Source organism: Canis lupus, chromosome 10 (genome assembly GCF_011100685.1).
Source record: "Canis lupus familiaris isolate Mischka breed German Shepherd chromosome 10, alternate assembly UU_Cfam_GSD_1.0, whole genome shotgun sequence".
NCBI lineage: Eukaryota > Metazoa > Chordata > Mammalia > Carnivora > Canidae > Canis > Canis lupus.
In genome coordinates, this window is record NC_049231.1 from 54,210,260 (window position 1) to 54,221,043 (window position 10,784).

General features: G+C 34.7%; 1 pseudogene; it reads left to right on the forward strand.

Annotated features, from left to right (window-relative positions):
• The first annotated feature begins 3,012 nt into the window (after positions 1–3,012).
• Positions 3,013–4,223, forward strand: LOC119876704 (annotated as a pseudogene).
• The last annotated feature ends 6,561 nt before the right edge of the window (positions 4,224–10,784 follow it).

Sequence of the window (10,784 nt, forward strand, 5' to 3'; positions counted from 1 at the left end):
TTTATGAAACTCCCAATGGCAACAATTTCTTTAGAAAATGGACACTTTCTAATCTAGGATTCATTTGTTTTCTCTGTCTACTCTGGTAACAGTTGACCAAAATAAAATCCTTCCTAACTTTTTTACCCCTTGGGTTTCCACTACAGGACTCTCTCATTACCTTCCATAATTCTGACTCACACTTCTCAGCTTTTTTATTCAATCATCTTTTCCTGCGGCTACTTTATTTTTGTTGTTCTCGTGTGTGCTGATTAATTTTTTGTGTCCACTTGCCTAAGCTGTAGTGCCCAGTTACTAGGTCAAATGCCAGTCTAGCTGTTGCTGTGCAGGTACTTTCTAGATGTGGTTAAGCATCATCCAGTCAGTTGATGTTTGCCTTAAGAGAAAAGACAGAGCTCTCCCACAGAAGAAATTCTAACTCCAGTTTGCCTTCAGATTTAGGACTGCATCAAATCTTGCTAGAATATCCAGCCTGAAGGTCGTCCCTACAAATGTGAAACTAGCTTGTCCCCACAATCACATTAATCAATTTCAAAAAATCATTTAATATTTATATTTAATAAATTTAATTAAAACTAAGTTTTAATATAACTATATATGTATACACATATATGTGTGTGCATTTGTGTGTTATTTGTTTCTCTGGAGTATCCTAATATAGATTTTGGTACTTGGAAATAGGGTTCTGTTCTAACAAATATCTAAAAATGTGGACATCTTTTTGGAACTGGCTAATGGATAGAAGCTGGAACAGTTTTGAGGAACTTGATTTAAAATTTTTTTTTTATTTACTTATTTATGATAGTCACAGAGAGAGAGAGAGAGAGAGGCAGAGACACAGGCAGAGGGAGAAGCAGGCTCCATGCACCGGGAGCCTGACGTGGGATTCGATCCCGGGTCTCCAGGATCGCGCCCTGGGCCAAAGGCAGGCGCTAAACCGCTGCGCCACCCAGGGATCCCTAAAAAAAATTTTTAAAAATGAACTTAGGTTGTTGGTAAAAGCATGGAATTCAAGGGAGATTCTGGTGAGGGTTCAGGGGAAAAACAGACAAGAGCTATAGAGAGAGCTTCTATTATCTTAGAAGATACGTATGTCATCATGAACCTGGAAATACAAGTATTAAAGGAGCTTCTGATGAGCTTTAAGATGGAAATGAGGAAACTGTTATTAGAAACTGGAGATGAGATTTTTTAAGTGACATATTGAGGATGCAGCTTGGTTTTTCTTTGGAGAAAGAATTGTTAAGCAATAAGAAACTAGCACTTGATTTGGAAGATTCTCTACCTATTCAGGTAGGACTCTCTGGAAACAGGACCCTTTGCTAAAGAAATTGTGTGTGACTCATGGGTCCAATCAACCACCTCAGGAAAAGATAGGTATAGAGATGCTATTACCCTGGAAAGATCTGTGAAGGAGTTCTTGTGTAGTGGCTTGAACCATGCTTATTATGCATTTCTACCTTTATTTCTCTTCAAAATGTATCTAAATAAAACATTCCCGATACCTATGATTTTCCTGTATAATTCATCTTGATTAAAAACTGATTTGTTCATTGCCTCAATTTCAGACTAAACTTTCCCTCTGCATCACTGTCATATTTAGTTTACCCCAAAGCAAATTTCAATAATTCTACCTTAATACTTCTGCCATCCTTAGTTCAGAGTCTCTACATACCATGTTATAATATCTTAAATTGGGAAACAGCACCTTATAGCATTACTTAGATTATCTTTGAATCCTAGATGTCAGGGGGATTAAACCTCCTTCAGGGAGGGACTTCCCTGGAAGTCCCATTTATAAATAAATGACTTTATTTATAAACATTATTTCATAAAATTCAAGTCTGATAATGTCAATATTCTAATTAAAAATTAAAATTAAAAAGTTAGAAAAAAATCCTTAGAAAGCTTCCCATCTCATAATAAATTATTTAAACTCTTTATATTAGCAAATGCATTTATTTTCACAGCTCTTAACACCTGCCTATACCTTCCTCTAGCCTCTCTATTCTACTTGCAACTTATGCACAAGTAACACTGAATTATTTTTATTTTCCTAAAAGCACTAAATATATATATATATATATATATATATATATATTTTTTTTTTTTTTTTTTTTTTTTTTTTTTTAACGTGTGTTCTCTGCTCACCGTGTCTTTCTGCCAGTTTAGCTGCCTGGTATACTCTTTTAAAGTCAAAGACAAGGATCTTATCTTCTGGAAGTAGTTCCTGAATTCTTATACTTATTCATTTTCTCTACTCTTTGAAAACAATGACCAGTATCCCTAAGAACATATATTATAATGTGCTATATTAATATGTTTACATATATTTATCTTTGGCTATAATGTGGATTTCTTGAATGTAAGAATTGTGTTGTTTTCATTTTGATCAGAAGGTATGGATCTTGTTTGTTGTCATTCAGAGTCAATAATTCCTCATTACATGAATGAATGATCATAATGATTGTATACAAACTAGATAATTTAAGTTAGGTCACATCAAATGAAAAGTCTTATGGAAGACATGGATTCAACCTAAATGCTGGATGAACTATAGTTTACCTTTAGGTATCCATAACCTTAAGACATTTTTGGAGGACTTAAATTAAAATTTAAATCATAATCTTTTAAGTGACAATAATTAGGTACTAATTAAGTCATATATATAAATATAATTATATATTACCTATGATTTAAACCATTTAGTCCTCTGTGATACTGAGAAAATAACCAGGGATTACTCAATTATTTATTATGTTTATGTTTTCCAGAAAAAAACAAAACAAAACAAAATATAGTCATATCTAATCAAGTCATTGTTAGGGCTTGCTGACCCACAAGTCATTTACTTTTACATGATGACTGTCCCGATCTCTGGTTGGAGTCATATGTTTCGATTTTAAAATTTAAATAATTTAAATAGAGAAACGAGGCCAGAGATGCAGGCGCTTTTTCTGCCCGCGGTGTCTCAGATTCATTCTTAAGAAACTGAGAACTTAATCTTCCAAAATGTCAAAAAGACCATCTTATGCCCCACCTTCCACCCCAGCTCCTGCAACACAAATGCCCAGCACATCAGGGTTTGTAGGATACAATCCATACAGTCATCTGTCCTACCACGGCTGCAAGCTGGAAGGGAACCCGGGCACTAACAGCCAGGTCATGGCATCCTCTGGTATTACATTCCAAAACCCCCCAAAGCCACCAGATAGGCTGCTGATGCCTACATGAGGTGCAGTAGAAAGGTCTGGGACCAAGCAAAAGCTTCCAACCCTGACCTAAGGCTGTGGGAGATTGGCAAGATTATTGATGGCTGTGGCGAGATCTCACTGATGAAGAAAAATAAGAATATTTAAACAAATACCAAGCAGAAAAGATAGAGTACAATGAATCTATGAAGTCCTATCCTAATTCCCCCCACATACCTTGCTTCCATAAATGCAAAAAGTCGTGCAGAAGCTGCTTTAGAGGAAGAAAGTCGACAGAGACAGTCTTGCATGGAGAAAGGAGAACCTTACATGAGCACTCGGCCTGCTGAAGATCCAGATGATCATGGTGATGGCTCTTCAGTGAAGCATACAGCCACCGCCTGCTTCCAGAGAAGCCACCGCCTCATCATTGAAATGCTCAGTGAGAGGGTGGTGTTGTCTCAACAGCTATAATGCAGGCCCTCAAACGGCAGATCCGGTCCTTAATGGTTCATCAAGCGAAGATTAGAAGCTGAACTTCTCCAGATAGAGGAGCGACCCCAGGAGAAGATGAGGAAGTTCCTAGAAAGCACAGATTCCTTTAACAACACCTGAAGAGGCTGTGCGGTTTGAAAGGGGAGATGGATATGGAAAAGATTGCCGCTGAAGTGGCACAGGCTTCAGAACAGGCTCGCAAAAGGCAAGAGGAGAGGGAGTAAGAAGCTGCAGAGCAAGCTGAAGTCAGAGCAGCATGGTTCCTGAGGAAGAGCCAGCTGCTAGGGAGCAGAAAGACGACAAGAGCATCCTTATGGAGACAGAGGCGACACACCTTGAAGAAGCAATGGAAAGCCAACAGAATGGTGTACACGGTGAAGAAGGCATGTCTACTCCTGAGGCCGAGGAGAGCAGGTGGCAGGGGTGGACAGTAGGGCCGAGGAAGGGACAGTGATAGTAACGATGGCTCTGAGCAACAGTGCAGCAGCAGAGGAGCCACCAACAAGCCCCACACCAGACGATGAGAAGAAAAAATGAAAGTTGCCTTGTTTTATGTGTTCTAAATACTTTTTAAATGGAAAAAAATTCTTTTGAGTTTAAAAAATAAATAGATGATAGAAGATAGATAGATAGATAAATAGATAATTTAAATGATCATAATTTCCAACTTTTTAGTGAAGGAACTCCTCCCTATAATCTTAAAGTATAGCAACATTCACAACCTCTGCTCAGTTATCGAATTGTTGCCTACCTTGAAAATTCATATCTGTTCTGCTTCCCTGATTTATAAAATGAGAATACAGTGCTTACGTAAACCACCTCCCAGTAATGTTGTAAAGTGTAATGAGATAAAACATGCCCTTGAAACACTGAAACTTGAAAAAACACTTTAAAATATTTTAAGCATTGTTATAAGACTATCTTTTCTTTTTTTAGCTTCAAGATTCAAGATGAGTATGCTGTGTTTTCCTTTGATTGGTTATTCATAAATAAAAGTTTTTTTTTATTATCTTTGCTTGAGCCATGGAGCGTTCCATAAACATATACAACTGGAAAAAAGAACTCCTAAAATCCATCAGAGTCTGTCTTCATTAACTTATTAGGCAGTTAGATGATACTAAATTATCAGCTGACTTTCAGTTTCATAACTCCATTCTCATGCTGGCATCTGTACCAATGCAAAGATAATGGAACTGCCATGAATGGAGGTGTTTTATCACAGTTCTAAAAATAGTTTCTGTTTTAGGTAAATCCTCAAATTATTTTGATGTTACATAATTATTCAACACTTTTTTGACTTGTAGAATATGTCATTGCATGTGAAACCAAACCTTCTTTTCTTTATAAAGCATAGAGTTGTTGTTTTGGCTTAAAAAATATCCACTCCAGAATCCAGATGCTTCATACTGTCCAATGAGATAGATGTAGGAAAGTTCATCGAAGCTTGTTAAATGCTATCATCTTCAATTACCCTACAGTTATTAGAGTTTCCTAAGAAAACCTGATACTTCTCTTTTTACTAAAACACCTGCACCAGCACCATGTGTCATAGATGCACTGTTCTGTCAATGTGTTTTCTTCTTCTTCTCTGTTGGAATCCTTTTGGTCAGTATGAGCTGTCGGCTTAGATCTAACTCTCTCCGCATTTCTGCACATGTGGAACAGAAGTCAAGTCCCTGAGCACATTTCAAAGCTGCTGGTTTGCCCTTGATGTTTTAAGTTTTCTTTCTTTCTTTCTTTCTTTCTTTCTTTCTTTCTTTCTTTCTTTCTTTCTTTCTTTCTTTTTTTTTGGGGGGGGAGAGAGTGATACTGAAGATGGTCATGCTTCCTGCATTGCTTATTCTTCATAATATTCCAATTAGCTATAGGGAAATCATATATATCATATAGGGTAGAAGAATGCTTGCTTACTTTAAAAGTTTTGTTAATAGCCTTGAAACATATCTACTCAGTCACAATCTGGCCATTAATTAGTTACAGCTGAATTTAGCTAAAATTGATCTTGTGTCTATATTAATTGCTCAGATTAAAAATAATAATCTCAAATGCAGTATTTCGGTCTTGGAATCAAGAACTAAGTGAACAATTCCTTTTGTGCACTTTGAAATGACCATGATGTATTTGATGGTTGAAAGAGAAGATGTTTGGAAGAGAAGTATATCACAAGGAATTAACAGTTTGCATCAAAACATTAACCTAATTGAAACTTTAATTGTACTAAACAAATCACAGAAAATTGTATTAGTTTTAATGATTGAAAAAAAAAAAAAAGAAATGACAAATACCCACCATTTGCTTCCACATGGATGGAACTGGAGGGTATTATGCTGAGTGAAGTAAGTCAATCAGAGAAGGACAAACACTATGCTTTCACTTATATGGGGAATATAAAAAAATAGTGAAAGGCATTATAAGGGAAAGGAAAGAAAATGAGTGGGAAAAATCAGAGAGGGTGACAGTACATGAGAGAAACCTAACTCTGGGAAACGAACAAGGGATAGTGGAAGGGGAGGTGGGCGGGGAGATGGGGTTGACTGGGTGACAGGCACTGAAGGGGGCACTTGACGGGATGAGCACTGGGTGTTATACCATATGTTGGCAAACCGAACTCCAATAAAAAAATACCAAAAAATTCATTGATTACTTTTTTCTTAATTGAATTGTTTACACAGCCTATATACATATAGTCAATATAATTTCTACTCCCAATTTATTCATTTTAAAGTTATGAAAATATGGTTTTGTTTGTTTGTTATTGATACAAAAGGCATGGTAATCTTTGATTACTAATCATCAGAATAGTTGAAGATAGCTTTGAGAAAGTTTAAGATTTCAGTTGCTAAGCAAAGGATCTTGAATTTTAGTACTGTAAATAATGGGAAACCACTATTGATTTCAAACCACTGGAAATGTTTGAAGGAAGGGTAAATTGGAAAAGGAGGAATTTTTTTCAGCTTTATTGAGAGATAGTATATTGAAATGTACAACATTGTATAAGTTTAAGGAGTACAATGTGATGATTTGAAATGTGTATATTAAGAAACGACTAACACAACAAGACACAATATCTATACCGGTGTGTGGTGATAACATTTAAGATCTACTCACTTAGCAACTTTCAAGTATATAATTCAGTAAATATAGTTCACTATAGTCGTCATGCTGTGCTCATTTTATACCTGGAAGTTTATGTCCTTTGGTCAACATCTGTCAATTTCCTCCTATCCTCCCTCCCCTAGTCACCATCTTTCTACTGTTTCTGTAAGTTTGGCTTTTTTTGGATTCCACATATAAGTTAGATCATACAGTATTTGTCTTCCATTGTATGACTGATTTCACTTAACATAATAAGAGGGCCTTTTTTTTAAGTTGGTAATGGCTATGTACATATCTGAGTTAATTAAATTGCTTGCACATGACTGAGTTCACAAATATGCTGGCAGAAACAAACTGGCTTACAGTATTCACATGGGAGGGCCCCAGGGGTCATGGAAGACATATTCAACAACTAGTGGAGGCTTGGCCACAGCCTAGGATACCTGCAGTTTTAAGAGTCCAAAATTGCTACTGAAACTGGATGCTGGTTGAGTATCATCAAGGATGTCAAAAGAACTTAAGAGATAAGGGGCGCCTATAGGAGAAGTTATGTATATATATAATATATAATATATAATATATAATATATATACCTTATTTAAGAATATGACCAGCACAAAAGATCTCTTTAATTCTTGAGTAAAATACGTCTTTATTAAAACTCTGTTGATTTTTTCAACTTTTATTCATCGCACAAATATTTATTAACTATTTACTGCATTACAGGAAATTTAGGATATTCAGTAAATGTTGTAAACTAGATGTAAAAGGTTTCTTTCATAGGACTTGTATTGCAGCTTGGTAGGTGGTGGGTGGGGAAGACAATAAACCAACCCATCTGGAGATGATAGTAACCTTTATAACAATAGTTTTAGTTGACTGGAAGGAATAGAGGTAGGATGAATTGAGGAAAGAACACAATGTGAGGAAGTGGGCATTGTGTTAATAGACAACTCCTTGAGAAATGTTTAAAAGTGACTGGAGAATAAAGCCATACACAGAGGGCAACATGTTGTACAGGGACCTTTATTTAGGATTTTTGTATGTTAATAAATATGAAAGTCTGAAATTTGTCAAGATACTCATAATGGTTTTGGTTTCACTAATAATCTTTAACTTTTAAAAATTTAAGTTAGCATAATTTCTAAAGCCACTTGGTCTTAAATGGACAACTATATTAAATAAAATTAAATTAAATGATGTATATGATTAATAGGATTTGATGCTTAGAGAATTTTCCAAATTAAAGAAAATAATAGGGTTAGATATTATTTTGAAAAGAAAAAAAATCTTATGAACATTTTTAACCAGCAGTTTTGTTATTTAAAAATTTTAATGTTATGAATTAGCTCTGGCTTTTCCCCAGTTATAGATAGGAACTATTACTGCTGTTCTCAAAAGGGAATGCATTTGTGTGTTTACAATAAATATGCTGTATTTTAAGTACAAAAGATATAAAATATATTTTCAAATATAATTACTCAGAAATTCTATTTCAGAAAGATATAAAGCTTTAAAGTTCTGTACTAAATGACTGAAAATGTGCCCCTTTATATTGTACATGACCTCATTGCCAGTGTGAAAAATGTTAGTAATCTATACTTTTGAAACATATTTATTTTTATTACTTTTCCTTTTTCATGGTAAGTGTAGAAATACCTTTCTAGATCACAAAACTATAATAAATGTTAAAATAGATTTTATCTCAAGTTCAATCATGCCATAACAAAAATTCAAATAGAAAAATATGTCTTTAATAACAGTTTCTACCACCAATCTGAGTATACCTAAATCTTAATTCTTACTTTGCTTTGCAGTTTCATACTAATTTGCATATCTGTTATTACTTGCTGGTATGCTTGAATGCCATTACATTTTTATAAATTCTATCCTTCCTCATGCACTTAATATGTATTTGTTGTATGCCATTTCCAGTGTCTCTTGTAAACAAGATATTTCAATGTGACTTTTTCACTTAATGAATATTTTACATGAGTCATTCAAACCATAAGCATTCTTTTCTTTCCTAATCTCCCCCATGACATGTAAATATACCATATAAGGTAAGGCTGCCAGAAGATAGCCATTTTAATGAGTTGCTATTTTCAAGAAAATGTAATAATCATTAGACACAGATCCCTGGAAACCTAAAGCAACAGCATTCACCTGGAAAATAACACAATTCAATAATAAAGAAAGTTTCTGAATGTAAAAGCATTAATTTCTCATTTTCATACTTTCCAATGCCATTTTGAAGTCATCATCACTTTATTGCAACTCTAGTTTTGTCAGCTTACCAAATCCAAACCTGCTTTCACAAGCACTAGCAACATCTGTGAAAACATGAATTAAGAGTACCCCAAGAGAGGTCTTGTTGTATCATAATTTTAATACAAACGACATGATGAGGCACTATTAGTACCATTATACATGATGCTACATTTCTTTAATTAAAAAGAAGTCATAAAATAAATATTGGAAACATTGGCTTTTGATTGATATATCAAAGCAGTTGATAAATTAGTGAACTTACTTTGGTGGAGAAATATGGATAAAACAATATAAAATTTAAAAGAAGTTTGTAGACATACAATAAGCTAAACCAGAGTTTCAGCAATCCAATATAGGTTCCAAATGCATGTTTATTTCATCACTTAAAATGTTATGTGCTTTAATTTGGCTCCAGAAATCCAAGCACTTTTGGCCTTTTTAATTGATTATATGTTTATTTTAAGAAATCTTTACTGAAAGACTCTCAAGAGAAAAACAGCTCATTTTGATAAGCAATCTCCCAGGCATGCACTCACCCAGAATTACCCATTTACATGTTATATGTACCCATATTATAGATAAAATGTTCAACTTGAAATAACTGTGCTGGCAGCAGAAGGCATGGTATAGGAGAATTTGGAAGACAAACTAGGTTTCTTCCATTTTACTGTAAGTTGGAGATTTGCACCTTATATTTGATGGTACTATTTTTCTCCACCCCATTCTAATTTTGTGTTTTTTCAAAAACATATCATTTACTTTCCTCGATAAAATGACCAGGGCATTGAAAAAATAATATTAACTGAATTAGAGGTGAGAGATTAAATTTAAAATCAAGATAAATACTTGCATAGCATGCAACAATTGAACATTTAGAAAAATCTATACCTAGATTTATCTTGCTTATTTACTACATATTTGCTTATTTGGGCAACTACAAATGCAACATAGACCACATGGCATAAAAAGTATCCAATAGAAGAAAGCAAAGGATAACATAAATCTTGACCTGCACTAACCAAACAGACATAGACAGGGTTAAATTTTCCTCCAAACACACTCAATATACTCCTTCAACCCTAGTGATATAGTGTAGTTTTTTCTTTTTCTTTTTTTTTTTCTTAAGATTTATTTATTTGTGAGAAATCCCAGGAGAGAGATTCGCGAGTGGTGGGAGGGGGAGAGGAAAAGAGAGGAAGAGAAGCTCATGCTAACTCCCTGCTAAGTGTGGAGGCCCATGGCCCATGAGATTATGACCTGAGCTAAAACCAAGAGTCAGACATTTAACTGACTGAGCCACCCAGGCACTCCTGGTGTAGCTTGTTTTAAATCAGAGCACTAATCTCGATAATGTGCATCACTTCTCCTTTTACAAAGGATGAATGAATAATTAGGAAATGGAGATAAGCTTTATCCTTAAGTTTCTTAAATTGTTAACAGATATCTTCAGATTTCATTCAACTTTAAATTCTGTTTATGGAGTTTCTAAGAAAAATTGCACCAGACAGTTAAGCAGGCCAGGAAGATTCCATTCAAGACTGTTGCAATAGGGAAGAGAGATTGAACTCAACTGTTTCTCAAACCAAAGACTGGCATGTTTTTGAGCATAGAGTGAGGTTGCACAAAAGTACTAAAGGGGAGGTGGTAAGTGGAAATTAGTCATTGTGATTACTCTTTCTTTCTTTGCCTATTGATATTTATGGAAATTAGGCTTCCCTCTCCAACACACAT